This window comes from Castanea sativa, chromosome 5 (assembly GCF_040712315.1).
Source record: "Castanea sativa cultivar Marrone di Chiusa Pesio chromosome 5, ASM4071231v1".
NCBI classification, from domain to species: domain Eukaryota; kingdom Viridiplantae; phylum Streptophyta; class Magnoliopsida; order Fagales; family Fagaceae; genus Castanea; species Castanea sativa.
The window spans coordinates 13,900,115-13,920,043 of record NC_134017.1 but is presented as its reverse complement, the minus strand read 5'-3'; positions in this window follow the sequence as shown (position 1 = coordinate 13,920,043).

Here is a 19,929-nt window from a genome sequence, read left to right as displayed (position 1 = left end):
CGTATAATCTAGGATGACCAAAATACATTCACTTACAATATCATGTACTAAGTTTAGCAAGTAATAACTTATGTAGTGTGTGCAACTAGCAAAAGTATGAGATACATGTGAGATTAATAGTAGATAGTAATCAATCACATTTTCTATAGTATTCATCACATAAATTTGGAAACAAGCTTGCAATCATGGAAGTTTCTTGTATTGCCTCATAATGTACACACCAATTTTATTATATTTGAATTTATTATAGCCCAATAATGTACACACCAATTTTATTACTGAGAAAAACCAAGAAACCTATGAAAAACTTAATATCTATATTTCGGTTTGGGCTGAGCATAAGGTGATTTTAGATGAGCTTAATGGGGAGATTAGGAGGAACTTTGAGAGTCGGGGTTGGCTACCACTCCTAGATGTAAGGCATCCTCCTCCGGCTGCTTTGATAAGAGAGTTCTATTCGAACATCTCTGTCCACTCCGATGCCTCTAACACTCAGTATGTGAGAAGTTAGATAAGGACTGAGGAGTATGTCATTACACCCCATGTAGTGGCCTCTACTCTTGGTGTACCTTTGGTACAGTAGCTTGTGTATCCTTACATCGAGACCCCTCCTTTTAATGACATTATGTCCTTACTCACCGGTACTACCATTCGATGGAGTACTGATCCTCAGATCACTTCTCATGAGCTTACTAAGCTTAATTATATGTTTTTCCCGACATCTTGTCATTCCATTTGGCCTATCTCTCACTTACACACTATCCCTCTTGAGAGATGTGTGTTTTTGTATGCTCTTGTCACCAATGCTCCTATGAGTTTTCCTATTCTTTTCATTCGTTCATTGGTTGAGGTTCATAAGAGTAGTGTCAAATCTCATGGTATTTTTTTTCCTGTTTTCAATCATAGGATTTTGTTAGATTTAGGTTTAGAGGATTTCCTAGCTTTCGAGCCTGTTCATATCATTGTTCCCATAGGTGCCACCTTTCTTAGGCAAAGAGCGGCTCAGATGAAAGCTAGCTCTAAACAGCCTAGAGTTGAGTCTTCCATAAGTGATGCATCCCAGCCTCCTTCTTCAAGTGACCCCATTGCTGAGGAGTATGTCAGCCCTACTGCCGCTGTTGATCCTCCACCTTCTTCTTCGAGCGATGCTTCCCTACGGACTATGCTGAACACTGTCTTGACCGTTCAGGCGGCTCAAGGATAGATTTTGGTGGATGTGCTTGCTCAGCTTTAGGCTTTACGAGCTGATTTGGCGAGTACTAGACATTTTCCTTCACCTCCACCTCCACCTCCACCTTTTGATGATGAGTCGTGATTGCCCTTTGACAATTCGTCACAAAAAAGGGGAGTACTTATGCATGTTTATAGGGGGAGTTTTGAGTTTTTGTTGATAGGGGGAGTTGTTTTTGTTTTGGAGCTAGATTGTATTTAGGTGCTTCTTTGATAAATTTATTTTATATGGGTTGTATATGTTAGGGGGAGACACTTTGTTTTTATTTGTTTTATTGTTTCTTGTTTCACATGTGATACATTAGTTATTGATTTATATTATGAGGTTATTCATGATATATGTCTTTTATTTTATGTGTTGTGAAATCAAGAATTTATTTTGTTTTAATTGTATTTTCCACACATGCGTTTATGTGTATGTTGAGTGTTTCAGGAATATACAGGTTAATTCAATCGTGCTGCTGTCTACACTGGCAACTGATAGATAGTAGTTAGGTTGATTTGTGTTTAGGGCATTTTAATTTTAAATGGGCAGTTTTTGTAACTTGAGCATTTCATGCTTGTAATGTGTTTTGTCACAGATTGCCAAAGGAGGAGATTGTTAGGTTCTAATATCTTAGGGAATAATGTTTTAGAACTTCAATTTGTAATGTGTTGGCAAACTATGATAAAAACTTAAGTCTAGATTTAGGCTACTCAAAGTGTGCTTAATTGTAAAGTTGGAATCAAGTGATTGCATGATTTATTGGTGTAAATTTGCAAGGCTCGATCGATCAAAAATTAGACTAGATAGATCGAACCTTGTGCAGATTATTTTTTTGCATAATTTTCCAACTTAGCCCAAGCCTGTTTGACTTGTAGGGTTTTATGTTTTTATGTCTCGTATAAATAGAAAAACCCTAACTTCGTTTTAAAAGCTTTTGATATGTTGTGTGTGTGAATCTCTTATGAGATCTAGAGGTGTTTACCTTCATACATACTTAGGGTTATCAAGATCAAAATTTATATCAAGAGATTGGTGATCGCTTCAGTTGTTGCACAAGAACTTAACAAAGATCTAAAATCTTTGAGTGAAGTCCCAAAGTCACAAGTAAGAGAACTTGTGGTTGCTGTGGATCAAGAGAAAGAAGTAGTCAGTGGACTCAGAGCTGTCATGTGGTCGTGGTAGTAAGTTTTCTACTTGAGGTAGTAATAGAATATTAGTGGTCTAACATCTAAGTCTTGTTGTACAAACTTCAATTATTTCATAGTGGATTTGTTTTACCTTGAAGATAGCTAGGTTAAATCCTTCCCAGGTTTTTTTATTGGTTTGGTTTTCCTGAGTCATTAGATCTTTGTGTTCTTTATATTTTCCGCATTATATTTTTGTTACACATATTGGTTTAACCTAGTGTTAATTAACAAATCTGTTTAATCAACTTGGCTTAATATTAGGTTAAACATATTGTATTAAGGGGTCTAAATCTAAACAGTAACTACAACATTATAATTAAGTGGTTTTTTTTAGAGAGTTTTAACCTATGGCATCCGCTCTTGACGATAGTTCTTTATCATTAGACCAAGACATCAATCAATTTTTTTCTTTTTCTTTTTAGACGGGGATTGTACCCTAAATCTCTTATACAACTATCAGAGACTTTACCAATTGAACTAACTGAAAACCACATAATTAAGTGGTTCTACATCTATAAAATGATAAGTTATTATTGCGCTTCTATAGAATAGGTAAATGAGGTAGGTGCCTAAAGGCCGCATGTAGAAAAAGGATCTCAAATTTTAACCAATAAGATTATATTTTTCATCATAATAATATTAATTAAGCCCAAATATTAGCCAATAAATTAAATTAAATTTTTTTCACATGAAAAATAGGAATAAGAAGAAGAGATAAATGTTATATTCACAATATTTTCACAACAAATTTTAAATGGCGGGTTGCTACAAACTATCATTGTTAGGTAAAAAAAGTATTTTCTGCAGTGAGCTCAGATTGGAACCAGTAACAACTTAGCACCTAGGATTTGTTGTAAAAATGTTGGGGATGTATCACTTCTTTAAAATAAAAAATAAAAAAAAAACTACGTACACAAAAAATTTCACAACATTTTTCACAACAATTAAATTAACAAGCTTTTACATTCTACTATTTGGTTCACCACATTTTGCCATTTTTTTAGAGCCTTTATATGTTTACATTATACTTGCAATATAAATTTACATTGTAGACACATAAAAAGTGGCAAATGTTGTACACATTTGAAAACAACATTTGCCATTTTTGTGTGTCTACAATGTAAATTTATATTGCAAGTACAATGTAAGCATTTTTTTTTTAAATGATACATATGTTTGATTGTATTAAAGACAATTTTGGTTACACCAAGTAAACAAAGGAAATACTGTGGACATTGTAAATATATCATAATTGGTTTTGTGTATGATGGTTTTTTCTTTTTCTTTTTAAATAAGTGGATTGTTCCTATTATATTACCAATTAAAAAATAAGTGTTAGTAGAACAAGAATTAAAAAAAAAAAAAGTAATTTTGCATCTAAAAAAGCAAAAGAATAAAGTTTAAGTAATATTTAAATATATATTTTTTAAATCATACTTAAATATATAAAAGGCTTTAATTTAGTTTTTACCTCAAGCTCTCAAATGCATCAAATCGCCCATGTATGTGATATGACACGTATAATAACATAATATTAAAATAAAACCCAAATAACATATTACTAATTAACAGTTTTGATTCTCGACTAAAATAAATAATTTTAAAAAAATCAAATTCAAATATTGATAAAAAGTACTAAAATAAACAAACTATAGAATATTCATAAATATTCAAGAGAGGCCAAAAACCTTTCAATTTCCCTTTTTGTTAACCTCATTGTTACTTTGGGCTATAATTTAATAGGAAGAGGAAGTGGGCTGTATTGAAAAATTGAATTGGGCTAGACTTTATTTGGTGTGACCGTGTGAGAATGATGGCATTTATTGCATGAGTTGTGTGCACGGTTTAGTCGGCATTCAGTATGGTTTTTTTTTCCCAAAATTATCATCGAATTGATAAGGATTGGTTTTCCCATAACCGGAACTGATGCACAATGTCAAGGGTTGCTTTTCCAACCTACAACTGCCCAGTTTTTAGCAGTCGGTTTAATCGATTTGAAATATCAATAAAGTATTTTTCTTTTTGATAAAAATTGGGCTTTCAAGCCCAATATCCATACATCAACCTGATCAAGACTTCAAGCAAATACATATTTTATTTATTTGGCAATTCACAACTCAAGATCATTAGTGATTGTTCATTACTCAACATTCACAATGTCACAAAAACAATAACAGTCATTACTCATTTATTAGTTAATCACTCAGTCTCAAGATCAAATTTATTTTTGCATAACCAGCCAACCAACGTAATATCCTAAATTCAATAATTAAACAAAACAAATATTAAAAAAAAAATCAAAAGTAGAGTAAAACTATAAAAGAAACATTGATATAAAAGAAATTATATTGATTTCCCTGTACAGTTTTCTTTTACATAAAATAAAATAAAAGCTAATAATGTACAATAAAAAGGAATTCATTATATTATTTTAAATATAAATATAAATGCTAATTATATATTAAAAAAATCATAAAGTAGAGGTTATTGAATATTAAAATCAAAATGCTAAATAGTGAGTGATTACCTCTCAATGAAGGATTGAAGAGTGAAAACTCTCTCAGTCTTAGGGTCCGTTTGGATACAACTGAAAACTGAAAACTGAAAGCTGAAAACACTGTAGAAAATTAATTTTTAAATGTGTAAATAGTACCGTGAGACCTACTTTTAATTAAAAAATTGTTGAAAAGTACATGAACAGTGCGCACACTGTGCACACACAGTGACTTGTTCCCTAAAAGTAGAAACGGGCAGCAGGTAAAAAAAAAAAAAAAAGGAAAATGCTGAACGCTGGATGCATTCAGCGCTATCCAAACCAACCTTTAGTCTTCCTCAAAAATCAAAATGCTGAAAAAAAAAGTTCGTAGACTGTAGACTGACTCAATAGTCACTACTTGAAGCTCCCTCTTGCATGTAACACTGTAAGCCTGAAGTGGAGAGAGAGAGAGAGAGGAAAAATCCAAATGGGCAATTTATTTTTAAAAAAAGAAATTAATGGTTGTTATTACAGTATTAAAAAAACATTTGTTATCATTCTATGCTCATAGAAAGTGACATATGGCATCATTGTGTACAACTGTGCATCCTCCTGTTTAGAGATTAAACTTTTGTCAGTCAAGTTACAGGGATTTATAATGCATTGGCTATCATTGCAGTCTTTGTTACAGTTTTGTCTTTTGTCTTTATCAAATGAAAAATTTTAGGACCCCAATCAATTCCATATCCATTTCAAAATTATGTAATGTGCTTGACTATGAATTATGAGTGTATTTTAAAAGTAACATGGAGTCAATCATAATATACTACAAAAGATAACAGTGAAAATAAATGTGCAATTGGTTGTGATGTTCGAATAGTCTGAAGAGTTTCTTCCTATTTACACTTTTTTAACTAAATCATAATAATCCCATTCAAACAATACATCAAACACACTAAGTGCCAGACAAAATTGCAATGCTTCTATGACTGCATGTGTAACACCCTAAACCTTTTTTTTTTAAAGCAATTTTACATGTGAATAATATTTCATGTGAATTTTATTTTTTCATTAAGGATGCTAATTATTTTGTAGAGGTCTTTTGAATATTTAAAGCATGTTATGGAATTTATGTGATTTATGGTTATGGGCTAAGTGAAAATTAAGGAAGTGAAGAAACTTAAGGGTAAAGAAGTAATTACCTTCTCAATATATTTGTAGTTAGTGGTCTAGAATCAACACAGCCCCTCATTAGGGGAAAATGGATATTTGCTCCTAAATTATGAACTATGCAGTAAAATACCCATGTTTTGAAACTATTTAGCAAAATGTCCCTATTTTTGAAACTCAATTTTAACAAAATTGAGTTATAGGTGAAACTCGACATTACCAATGTTGAGTTCGATGCATATTTTGTCACTTAAAGTTTTTTGAAAATTTAAGTGAAATTCGACCTTTCTAATGTCGAGTTTCACTTAGAAATATACATAGAACTTGATTTTGAGGATATTGAGTTTCAAAAACAAGGGTATTTTGCTATATAGTTTCAAAAGATGGGCATTTTGCTACATAGTTTGTAAATTAAGGACAAATGTCCATTTTCCCCCCATCTTTGAATCCATACTTGTTCTTCTCATGCTTATTCTTCTCTTCATGTTTTCTCCACCTCATGGCTGACCCATTGCAAGCCTCCTCTACTCACAACTACCCATTATCACCACTTAAAGTAGCCTAACCCACACCAGCACTACACCATTTTAATGGAGGCAGCAAGTGTTTTCTCCTTAAGTTGCTGAAATGGTGGTGTAAGGTGAAATTTTCTTGGATCCACTTCCTTATTATTTTGGTTATGATCTAACACTTGTGTAAAGTCAATCTCTTGGGTGGGGATAATTTTTTGATGTGGGTGCGAGTATAATGTTAACTATAAATTTGTGCAAGTAATGTAAGCGTGTGCTTTTTGTATACCAAGTGTTTGACAAATTGTCTCTATGAGTTATGAGTTTTGGTTTCTTGATTTTTGGTTGTGGTGATTGTTTATATGAGATTATGGGCTTCATCCTTGTTTTTAATATGCTTTGACACATGTGATTTTAAGGTGAATAAATTCACAAAGCATTTGGGCTAGTATTAAAGATATAACAATTTCCTTTTGGATTCTAAAGCTATCAAGGATAGATTTGAGTCAGCTGCAACACGTGACTTTTAATAAATTATAGAAAAATTATTTTGAGCTGAAATTTTTATAGTATATACTACACATATAAAAGCTTATCTCTATTTAATTTCAAGTTATTCAGGCATCTTTTCATGGACCAAACGATTTTTACAAAATGACTGACCTACTGTATAGTGAATTTGAAAGTATGACGAGTATGTTGGGATTTTGTGGAATTTACATGAAACCTTTATTGAGTGGATTGGCTTGTAAATTTCCGCGTTTTCTAGGACATGTTTTTTACTTAGTTAATTTCAATAATGGTTTGGTTTAACTGTTAGGATTAGTGCCCTTAAATGCTATTGTATGATGCTATATATGTTATTATGTATGACATTATGTATGACTTAATGTTGTGTTTAATAAATTTGTTTTATTATTATCTAAAAATAATGGCAATATAAATATTAGGACATTATCATATAGTCCATAAGATGCATAGTATGTGATTTATGTGAAAAGTGACTGAAGATATAAATCACAAGTTCTTTGTAAACTTAGAATTTTAGTTCGTAGTAGGTGATGGAATTGGGCATTTCATCTATAAAGACTATAACATATCAAATAAAATGATTTGTCTTGATCATAAAAATTGAGATTTCTAGTTGGTATGTTGATATGTTTTAAGAGTTAAAACATATTGAACTGGACCGGTGTGAGATTTATTATTCTCCTAACGACTGTCAAATGAATAATAAACTCACGACTTATATTTACATGAGCTCTTAATCCTGAGAGGATAATGGATCTGATCATGAAGTGTAGGTTGCTTTGATATATTAAGAGTGAGATCTAAAGTTACGGTCAAAACCTCAGTATGTTGGGCAGCCATATTTAGTGTTGATGGAACATATATTCTCAAGATGGAATTCTTAGTCTCTTAACGGAGATATAAATTATTCCCTTAAGATAAGTTTAATGAGTTTGCTATTCAGAGAGTTAGGCCTAACCAGTTTAGTAAGAAGTTATTGAAGTAATATTACTGAAATTAGATTTCATAAATATATGATGAATAAAATTAAAGGATTAAACCGAGTACTTAAGGATAAGATGTAGTAATTTACAAAGTGGCAATCTACATTCATGACTTTGTATTACTATGGATATTTTATGAATGAATTGCATGTATAATAAAGTCTTGGGATATAGTTTATAAATAAGGCCTAGAGTGAAATTATATTTATATAGTGGTATTAAATATAATTAATGGTAACTTTAGACTTGTCAAAAGTTGATAGAAAAGCCCAAGGCCTATTGGGGCTAGTGTCTTATTAGTCCCTTTTAGTCCCACTTTAAGCCACACACTTAAGCCCAATTGGAAAGGCATAAAAGGCTAGCCCAATTAGATAATCAGTTAGATACAAAGAGAAAAACATACAAAATTTTCAGTAAAGAATTGGAAGAACATTATTGTGAAGTGGTGTGTATGTAAGTGTTAGACACTTTGACATTCTCCCTTTGAAAAAATTGATTGAAATATCACACATCTTGGGCGTTAGTAGAATTGGAGTGAACATTGAAAGTGTTCCCAAGTGCTTTTGATTTTTGGTTTTGAAATTCACTGCTCCAAGGTACACTCTCTTGTTCTCAAATTCTGAAACTTACATAGTACATGTTAACATTTATGAATGAAGTCGATCCGTTATTTTTCCACTGTATATATGCATATTTTCATCAAATGGTATCAGAGCGGTCTTTATTTCGTATCTGTTTAACATGTTTTGAGTTTTGGAATTGTTGACAATAGTTTCATGTTGTTAGAAATTAGTTTTCTGGATGGTTGTTGAAATTATTGTTTGATAAAAACTGATATTGATGTTATGATGTTGTTTAATTTTTAGTTTAAGTATGTTAAACTGAACTTTAAGGCTATAGTATCAATGAAATTCAATTTTGATATCAATTTCTGTCCATTATGTTCATATGATGGTTGTTTTGTTCATAAAAACATTAAAAAACTGTCTTAAAAAAATTCTGAAAAATTCGAAATTCGTAATGCTCAATCGATTGAGGATCTGTCGAGCATTAATCGAGCTTTGTGGAATTTTTCTTGATCAATCGAGAATCTGTCAAGGATTGATCAAGTGGCTAGAACTTTTCTCGATCGATCGAGGTACACCCTCGATCGATCAAGGACTGTGGATTCAGAATTTTTCTAAGTGTTTTTACATATATAAAGAGCAAGGTTATGTGTAATTTGTTTATGCATGTTTTAAATTAAAAACTTTTATTTTAATACATCTAGTGGGAGAGAGATACAATGGTTGGATCTCACGGCCTCCATTGTTGGTTCATAGTAATGTGAAATATATAATTTGTCTTTGCCTCGAGTTTAGCATTCCACGCGGAGAGTATTTATTTCATGGTCCTATAAGATTGAATTTCCAAGTGTATAGTGGTTTGATCAAACACCTTGTCTTAGCTTTAAGTTTTGCATTCCATGCAGAGGGTGTTTGTATTATAGTACTACAAAATAAGTCTGTAAAAGGAAGGAAATGTGGCTACACATGATTCTAGACAATAGTATACACTAGACTAAGTATTATAGTATCCTCTATGCTGAGTTATTACTATTATTACTTAGAGGCTAAATGTAAAACGACATATTATTAGTGTTTAATAAGGGATATTGAATATGGGATTGAGTTGTCATTGCATATATTATGTTATGGTTTTATTAAGGTTTCATACTATTTGTTTATATGCTAAATTGATACTGTCTAGTTTACTTATTATATTCATGTTTATTATTTTTAGATTTTATCATGGCATCATTTAGCCCACTTGTTGCTATTCTTAATCAAAACAAACTGACTGGATCCAATTATGTTGACTAGAAAAGAAATTTGGACATTGTTTTAACTGCTAAAGAGCACAAATATGTGCTTACTCAATCATGTCCTAACTTTCCTTCATTAGATACTCCTCCTGAGGAAAAACAACGACATGATCGTTGGCAGAAATCTAATGAGATGGCCAAGTGCTATATCCTAGCATCTATATCAAATGTTCTATAGCATCAAATGCAGGAAGTAGAACTAGCTTCGGACATTATACAAAGTCTGAAGGAGATGTTTGGTGAGCAAGGTCGTTTAGCAAAGCAAAAAACCATGAGGCAAATTTATAATACCAAAATGGGGTAGTTCAGTGAGAGAGCATTGTCTTACAATAATCTCTAATCTAAATACATTGGAAGTTTTAGGTGCTGAATCCCAAGTGGATATGATACACCAGTCACTACCGGAATCATTCAAGGAATTCAGACTTAATTATAACATAAACAAAAAGGTTTATTCTTTGTCTGAATTGATGAATGAATTGGTAGCGGCGGAAGGCATCCTTGGTACTTCTAGTGTTGAAGCCAATGTGGGTGAAGCTTCTACTTCTCAACCTAAGTCGAAAGGCAAGGATAAGAAGAAGAAGAAGAAGAACTTCACTAAGCAAGAGGGTAAGCAAATTGCCTTAGAGGTTGCTAACAAAGGAAAGAAAACCAAAGGAAAGTGTTTTCATTGTAGTGAGAAAGGACATTGGAAGAAGAATTGTCCAAAGTTTAAGCTACCAAGATCAAGGGTATGAAACGTTCATTTCTTCTTAAAATATGTTTGGTACAAAATCCTACAGATTCCTGGTGTGTGGATTTAGGTTGTACTAATCATATCTGTAATTCTTTATAGGGGTTTCAGGAAACCAGAAAGCTGAATGAAGGGAAATTATTTCTTACTTTGGCTGATGGAAGCAGGATTCCAGTTGTAGTTGTTGGTGTTGTTAATTTATGCTTTGAGTATAGGGTTTTAATATTCAAAGACTGTCTTTATGTACCTAATGTTCATAGGATTCTAATTTCTGCAACTTATTTAGGCAAAGATGGATATTGTGTTATCCTTAAAGACAATGTTGTAATAAAGAAGGGTAAAGTGTTTATCTGTTCTGGCAATATTGTTAATGGTCTTTATATTTTAACTCCTGTTAAGCATGAATTATATAATTCTAAATTAGATAATAATTCACATGTGAAATCATTAAAGAGAAAGTTTGCTTCTACTAGTGTAGCATATCTTTGGCACTTGTGTTTGAGTCTTATTAATTCAAACAGAATTCAAAAACTTATCAAAGATGGACTTTTAGGGCCTATGGACTTTGATGAATTTCTAGTTTTTGAATCTTGTTTGGAAGGTAAATTGACCAAATGACCTTTTAATGCAAAAGTTAGAATAGCCGAAGATTTGCTATAACTAGTATATTCAGATGTATATGATCCTATGTCAATCCAAGCAAGAGGTGGCTATGAGTATTTCATTACTTTTACGGATGATTATTCAAGATATGGTTATGTATACCTAATGAGACGAAAGTTCGAAACCTTTGAAAAGTTCAAAGAGTTCAGGTCTAAAGTTGAGAATCAATTAGGTAAACGCATAAAGGCTATTCGATATAATCGAGGTGGCGAATACCTTCTTGGTGATTTCAAGGATTACTTGACTGAAAATGGGATAATATCCCAATTGACTGCACGTAGAACTCCACAACAAAATGGTGTAGCAGAAAGAAGGAATATGACTCTTTTAGATATGGTTAGATCCATGATGAGTTATTCGACTCTACCAATTTCTTTTTGGGGATATACCTTAAATACTACAATGTATCTTCTGAATTTAGTACCTTCGAAGTCTGTTTCTAAAACACCTGTTGAGTTGTGGAATGGGCGTAAGCCTAGTATAAGACATCTCCACATTTGGGGTTGTCCAGCACATGTATTAAAAGGAAAATCTGACAAGTTACAGTCCAAAACAGAATTAGTTTTCTTTGTAGGGTATCCAAAAGGAACTGTTGGAGGTTTATTTTATAGTCATAAGGATAATAAAGTGTTTGTTAGCACAAATGCCAAATTCTTAGAAAATGACTATATGAATAATTTTACTCCTAGAAGTAGAGTTGTCTTGGCTGAAATGAATGAACCTGTAGTTAAACAACCAATGTATGAAACTAGAGATGATGTGGTTGTATTAGATACACCAGAAGATACTACTCATGAGATGTCAAGTACACAGATGCCTCGTCGTAATGGGAGAATTGTTCAGCCTCTTGTGAGATTTATAGGTTTAGGAGAAACTTATGAAGCTATCTCAGAAGAGGCTGAATTGGATCCCTACACTTATGAATAGGCAATAAATGATATAGATGCACATCATTAGGTCCAAGTTATGAAATCTAAATTAGATTCGATAAATCTAAATTAGATTCGATGTATTCCGATCAAGTTTGGGATCTTGTAGAGGCGCCTAACGGCATTAAACTTGTTGGTTGCAAATGAGTTTACAAGAGGAAGAGAGGGATAGATGAAAAGGTTGAAACTTTTAAAGTAAGACTAGTGGCGAAAAGGTATACACAAAAGAAGGCATTGACTATGATAAAACTTTTTCACCAATAGCCATGCTTAAATCTATCATAATTCTCTTATCTATTACTGTTCATTATGATTATGAGAATTGGTAAATGGATGTCAAGACTGCATTTCTTAATGGCAATCTTGAAGAAGAAATCTACATATTGCAACCGGAAGGTTTCATAGCAAAGAACCAAGTCATTTGGAACATCAGATTTAATTAAACAATCAAGTCATTTGGTTTTGAACAAAATCTTGATAAACCATGTGTGTACAAAAGACATCAAGACAAAGTAGTAATGTTCCTAGTGGTTTATGTAGATGATATTCTACTCATTGGAAATGATGTAGGAATAATGTTATCGATTAAAGTTTGGTTGTCAAGCCAATTTAATATGAAGGACTTGGGCGAAGCTAACTATATTCTAGGGATCAAGCTTTGGCGAGATCGAAAGAATAGGATGTTAGGTTTGTCACAAGATGGATATATAGATAAGGTTCTAGAATGATGTAGCATGCAAAACTCTAAGAAATGATTACTTCCTTTTAGACATGGAGTTCCTCTATCTGATGACCAAAGACCTAAAACTCAAGAGGAAGAAAACTTGATGAGACAAGTTCCCTATGCTTCAACTGTGAGAAATCTCATGTATGCCATGCTTTGTACTAGACCGGATATTTGTTATTCAGTTGACATGGTCAGCCAATATCAATCAAATTCAGGACCAAAACATTGGCAAGTTGTAAAACATATTCTCAAGTATCTAAAGAAAACGAGAGTTTATATGCTTGTTTACCAGTGTGAAGATTTAATTCCCATTGGCTACATAGATTCAGATTTCCAGTCAGATCTAGATATCAGAAAATCCACGTCGGGTTGTGTATTCGCCTTGGGAGGTGGAGCCATAAGTTAGAGGAGTGTTAAGCAATCTTGTATTGTGGACTCCACTATGAAAGCCGAATATGTTGTTACTTGTGAGGTAGCAAATGAGGCTGTTTGGCTCAAGAAATTTCTTTCTAATCTTGGTGTTATGAGAATTAAGCAAGTTCATATTACATTGTTCTGCGACAATAGTGGAGCGGTTGCACAATCCAAGGATTCAAGGAATCACAAGAAAAGAAAGCACATTGAGAGAAAGTATTACATCATTCGAGATATTGTTGCACATAGAGATGTGGTTGTAGCAAAGATTGATGGTGTAAAGAATCTAGCGGATCACTTTACCAAAGCCTTGCCCCAAAGGACTTTCGAGTCACATTTGGAGGAAATGGAAGTTAGGTTAGTGCACAATAGTCTTTAGTGCAAGTGGAAGATTGTTAGGATTAGTGTCCTCAAAATCCTATTGTATGATGCTATATATGTTATTATGTATGACATTATATATGGTTTAATGTTGTGTTTAATAAATTTGTTTATCTAAAAATAATGACAACATGAATATTGAGACATTATCATATAGTCCATAAGATGCACACTATGTGATTTATGTGAAAAGTCACAAAAGATATAAATCACAAGTTTTTTGTAAACTCAGAATTTTGGTTTGTAGTCGGTGATGAAATTGGGCATTTCATCTATAAAGACTATAACATATCAACTAAGATGATTTGTCTTGATCATGGAAATAGAGATTTCTAGTTGGTATGTTGATATGTTTTAAGAGTTAAAATATATTGAGCTGGACCGATGTGAGATTTATTATTCTTCTAACGACTATCAAATGGATAATAAACTCACGACTTATATTTATATGAACTCTTTTTCCTGAGAGGATAGTGGACCTGATTATGAAGTGTAGGTTGCTTTGATATATCAGGAGTGAGATCTAAAGTTACGATCAAAATCTTAGTATGTTGGGCAGCGACATTTAGTGTTGATGGAACATATATTCTCAAAATGGAATTCATAGTCTCTTAACGGAGATATAAAATATTCTCTTGAGATAAATTTAATGAGTTTGTTATTAGAGAGTTGAGCCTAACCACTTTGGTAAGAAGTTACTAAAGTATATATTAATGAAATTGGATTTCATAAATATATGATGAATAAAATTAAAGGATTAAATCGAGTACTCAAGGATAAGATGTAGTAATTTACAAAGTAGCAGTCTACATTCATGATTTTGTGTTACTACGAATATTTTATGAAAGAGTTGCATGTACAATAAAGTCTTGGGATATAATTTATAAATAAGGTCTAGAGTGCAATTATATTTATATAGTGGTATTAAATATAATTAATGGTAATTTTAGACTTGTCAAGAGTTGACAAAAAAGCCTAAAGCCTATTGGAGCTAGTGTCTTATTGGTCTCTCTTGGTCCCACTTCAAGCCACACACTTAAGCCCAATTGGAAAGGCCCAAAAGGCTAGCCCAATTGGAAAGGCCCAAAAGGCTAGCCCAATTAGATAATCAGTTAGATACACAGGGAGAAACATACAGAATTTTTAGTAGAGAATTGGAAAAACATCATTGTGAAGTGGTGTGTATGCAAGTGTTAGACACTTTGACATTCTTCCTTTGAAACAACTGATTGAGAGACCACACATCTTAGGCGTTAGTGGAATTGGAGTGAAGATTAAAAGTGTTCCCAAATGCTTTTGATATTCACTTTTAATCTTCGGTTTCGAAATTTACTACTCCAAGGTACACTCTCTTGTTCTCAAATTCTGAAACTAACATAATGCATGTTAACATATATGAATGAAGTAGATCCGTTATTTTTCCGCTGCGTATATGCATATTTCTATCATTAACCACTTGGTACCCAAAAGGAAACTCATGAGATATGCCACCTCTATTTTGAAGTGATGTGTTTTATGTTTTCTAATAAATGCATATTGTTTGCAATAGTGTATTAAAATGCTTTGGTTGTGTTATGGTACTTTGGATATCACTTGTATGCTTGCTTGATATCCTTTGGGAATGAGTGCCTTGGGATAGTCAAGTTAGGCTTTAGGCCCTCGATTATATTTTAGGGGACCATTTTCGATCTATGGAGACAAGTTTGATGGTACTTAGTGATAGGCCTTTAAGGCTGTCTATGGGTGGAGCAGATCAGGTATGGGGTCAAATTGTCACTCGACCCACTCAAGTCTGGTGAACAGATTTCTCACCCGTTGTCAATCGAATGGTCAGTCAAAACCGTTTGTCTTGGTTCTTTGGTTTGGCGGGTCGAATTCGTCGGGTGATCGGTTTGAAGGAAAAGAACAGAAAAAGAGGGAAAAATCAACCAAAGAAAAAGCTTGGAATGAAGAAAGAGAGAGAAATCAAACATAACAATAGAAAAAACCAAATATCAATAAGCTTGTGTTAGGTTCTAAGACTTTAGGAACTAATGCATTAGAACTTCAATTTTTATATGTTTGCAAACCATGATCAAAACATTTAGTCTAGGTTTAGACTTATTCAAAGTTTGGTTTAAATTAAGTTTAGAATCGAGTAATTGCATGAAATTACTTTTCAATTTTTGCAAAGCACGATCGATTACAAATTAGATTTGATCGATCGAAAGTCGCATATCAGCAAACATTAGAGAACGTAAAAAGGCCATAACTTATTCATTTGAAGCCCAAATCGTAATCCATTTTTTCCAGTATTTAAAGGACATCATAAGCTAACCCTAAAGAGGGTTTTTAGAGTTTTTTTTAGAGAGATTATAGTGTATCTTGTGCCTCTTTTGTAGATCTAGGGTTTTGTACCCAAAAACTCTCTAAAGTCTTCTACAGGTGTTATTCCTTGAAGAATCTCAAGATCCAGTGTTGTAAAAGTTGCTACATACAAAATCAATATCTAAGAGCATCCACAGCAGTGGAGCTAAAATTTTAGCAATTTAGCTTCACAAAAAGTTACTTTATCTATTTTACCTACTCATTTTACAAAACATGCTGTAGCAGTGGATCTATTTTAGCTTTCAACACAATAAAATAATATAAACATCACAATAAAATAATATATCTACTACAATAAAATAATATATCCTACTACCAAAAAAATATTCACAGCACCAACCACAACCACCTCTACCATCAGCCACAGCCACAACCACACCCACCCACCACCACCACCACCACCACCAGTCCACAGCAGGAAAAAAAAAAAAAAAAAAACCAACCGAAATCTCTAATCTTTTTCCTCAACCCAGACCAAACAAAATCACCAATCACAAACAAAATAAAAAATCACCAATCACAGAGTTGGGCTTCGGTGAGGACAGTGTTGGCGTGGGTCTGATCGGCGAAAGAGATGTGGATTTGATCGGCGTCTGGTGAGCATTGAGATGAAGGACTGGGCGGAGGCCGCTTGAGGCTTGGGTCAGTGACGTTGAGGCCGGCGGCTTGGGGCTTGGGGCTTGGGTCGGCTTTGGCCGGTGACGTTGAGGTCAGCGGCTTGGGTCGACTTTGGCCGGTGACGTTGAGATCGGCGGCTTGGGGCTTGGGTCGGTTTTGGCCAGTGACGTTGAGGCCGGCAGAGGCATGGGTCAGAGACTTTGAGACAGAGAGGTAGGAGGGACTGAGAGAGAGAGAGAGGCACAGAGTGACTGAGAGAGAAAGAGGCACCCTTTTTATTATTTTAGTCTGGCCGGGAATAAAAAATTATTATTTTTGTTTAGCTCTTATGAACAGTGCACATCTATGGATAGATGTGCACTGTAGCAATCAGCTAAAAAAAAATAGCTTTAGCTCCATTGCTGGAGCATGCTTTTTGGTGTTGGAGGAGCAAAAAAATACCAATATACCTATTTAGCTCCACTGCTATGGATGCTAAAGAGATCCAAAACCTTTGAGTGGAGTCTCAAAGTCACAAGTGTGAGTGCTTGTATTGTAAAGGCCTAATGGAGAAGGAGTCCATGGATTCGAAGTTTGTACGTGGTTGTGTCAGTCAGTTCTACATGTGGTAGTAATAGAATGTTAGTGGTTTAAGTCTTATTGTAAACTTCGATTCTCTATAGTAGATTTGCTTTTTATCTTGAGGATAGCTACGTTAAATCCTCCCCAGATTTTTTATCAATTTGATTTTCTTAAATCATCATATCGTTGTGTTATTTACATTTTCGTTGCTTTGCATGATATGATTGTTTTGTTTTAATTTAGATCTGAATAATAAATTTAAGCATTTACTTGGTTAATTAATTAGGTTAAGCAATCTAATTTATTGGGATCTAAAAATTTATAGCTTGGAACAAGATAAAGTAAGAAATGAGAGAAGATAAAGAGAGAAATGAGATTTTGAAATCATACGGGAGAGAAAGGAGGCCCAACGGAAACTCGTCGGCAACGGTGATGGATGGTAGGGAAGAGTCAAGCTACAGTTTGAACTTAAGAGAATTCTGAGATTGGGACTAGCAATATGGGAGTCATTAATATTATTGTTTTCTTTTGGTTATAAAAAGTGAAATTGCATTGAGCCCAACAACCGCAATAAGACAAAGCCATTAATGCTCACGTGAATAGCTATTACCTAACATTGATTCAAACAATTTTTTATAGTTAATTTTGTGGTGAATAGCTATTGACATTGAATAGCTACTGACGTGACATTTTTTATTTTATCTTTTATAGTTAATTTGCGGTGAATAGCTACTACCCATTGACATGACAAAACAAAGAAGTCTATTCCATCAAGGAGAAACTTATTTACCCACGTGACAGTAAACTTAAATTTGCAGATAGAGCAATAGTTCGGTCAGGTTGGTTGCTACCGTTTTCAAACTTTTAAAATGTCACTTGAACCGAAACTTTGGTTTTTGCAGTAGTTAGACCCATCCGACTGACTCAGGTATCCAAAGCCGACCATTGGGCATCAGGTCGGGCGGGTCTGATCAGTTTGGTCGGGTCATCCAATCGGTTGGATTGCCCTAGACCTTGTTATTGATAAGTTTGACCATTGTTCGAGATTCTTAGTAATGGGCCTAGTGATTGGAATGTTTGCCTAGGTGGTGGTGCCCAATTGAGGTAAAATTGGTTGGCCTTCTAGGGTAAGTGGCTTCTTAATCAGATTTTTACAAAGAAATCATTATTGCTTTAAGTATTTTATGGTTAAACCCATTTTGGAACATTATTCACGGTTTTCCTAAAACGTACTGTGTGTACTATTATTGTTAATTATTTATGGAAAACGCATAAAGCATTGAAAGTGCATCACATTTCTTATTGCATATGGGGAAATGCATGATTTGTTAGCATGGAAAAGACTACCATCTTTGATTAAATTCTTGAGAATAATGGATTTTATGGATTTATAGCAATATTTAAAAAGTATAAAGATGTTTTGATAATTGGGAAAGTTGATATAAAATCTTCTTGACAAGAAATATTAAGAACCATATTGGACATCATTCACAATCACATTTCAATATAGTTGTTTGGATAAGATCATATTTTGTTATAATTTAAGAATTCATAACACAAACATCAAATCAATTTTTAAGAAAATATCACTTCAGCTTCTTATTATGTAATCTTTGTATTCATTTAGTTGTATTTGTTTCCACTGGTCGTGATTATTTCTAGCAACATTCACTAGGAATTTGTATTTAACTTCATTATTTTACATCCTTTTGAACTTTGAAGGCCTATTAACAAAATCCATCTTAACAACTTCAATCATGGGACTAATAAGGCCCTTCTCTCTATAGAACGAAAGCATCTCCTTTATTTCCTTAATATTCCTTGCAAAGCTCCCAGTCCCAATGATTGTCTTAGTCACCAATTGAAGTAAATAAAGCAAATCACCTACAATTAAAAACTATAAAGTGTGTATAAAAAAAAAACTATAAAGTGAAATAAAATATTTCAGATTTCTAAGAATTATCAAATAATTAAATTCCAAGATAACAAGAACCCACTACCTAAAACATAAATTATTGGAAGAAGATTAAGGCGTTGATAAAAAAAATAGTCATCCAAAATAACATAACCATCAAAAATTAGAAATCCAGATTAGAAAAAAAATTTCCAATATTTGCCTATATTTTTCTGCCTTTATAGGATGGTTAAAAAGAGGTTGAGAGACAATGTAAATCTGAGACATATAAAGAGTTGAGACTTTGCATGTTTTGTTGAGGCCAGGGAGGTGAATGATTGTAAAAGAGTAGAAATCTTTTACATAATGGTCATATCAACGTATGAAAGGTTGGAGAGAGAGATGCAAAGGAAAAACGTGTAAATGGTCCTTTTTTTTTTGAGAAATTAATGTTATATGCTACTAATCTAGAAGAAGAGAAAGAGATATATAAAGACAAAAAGTTTTAAGGAAAGTAAAAAAAAAAAAAATGTGGTGTTGAGGAAAGGGAATGGTGGTAGAAGAGTAGATTGTCTTTTACGTTTTTCTTGTGTTCATAAATCATTATCCAAATAGAAGAAAAATTTGAGTGAAAAAACAATTGTCAACTCATATGCTAATTAAAAAGGAGAGAGAGACGGAGAGAGAGAGAGAGTTTGGAAAGGAA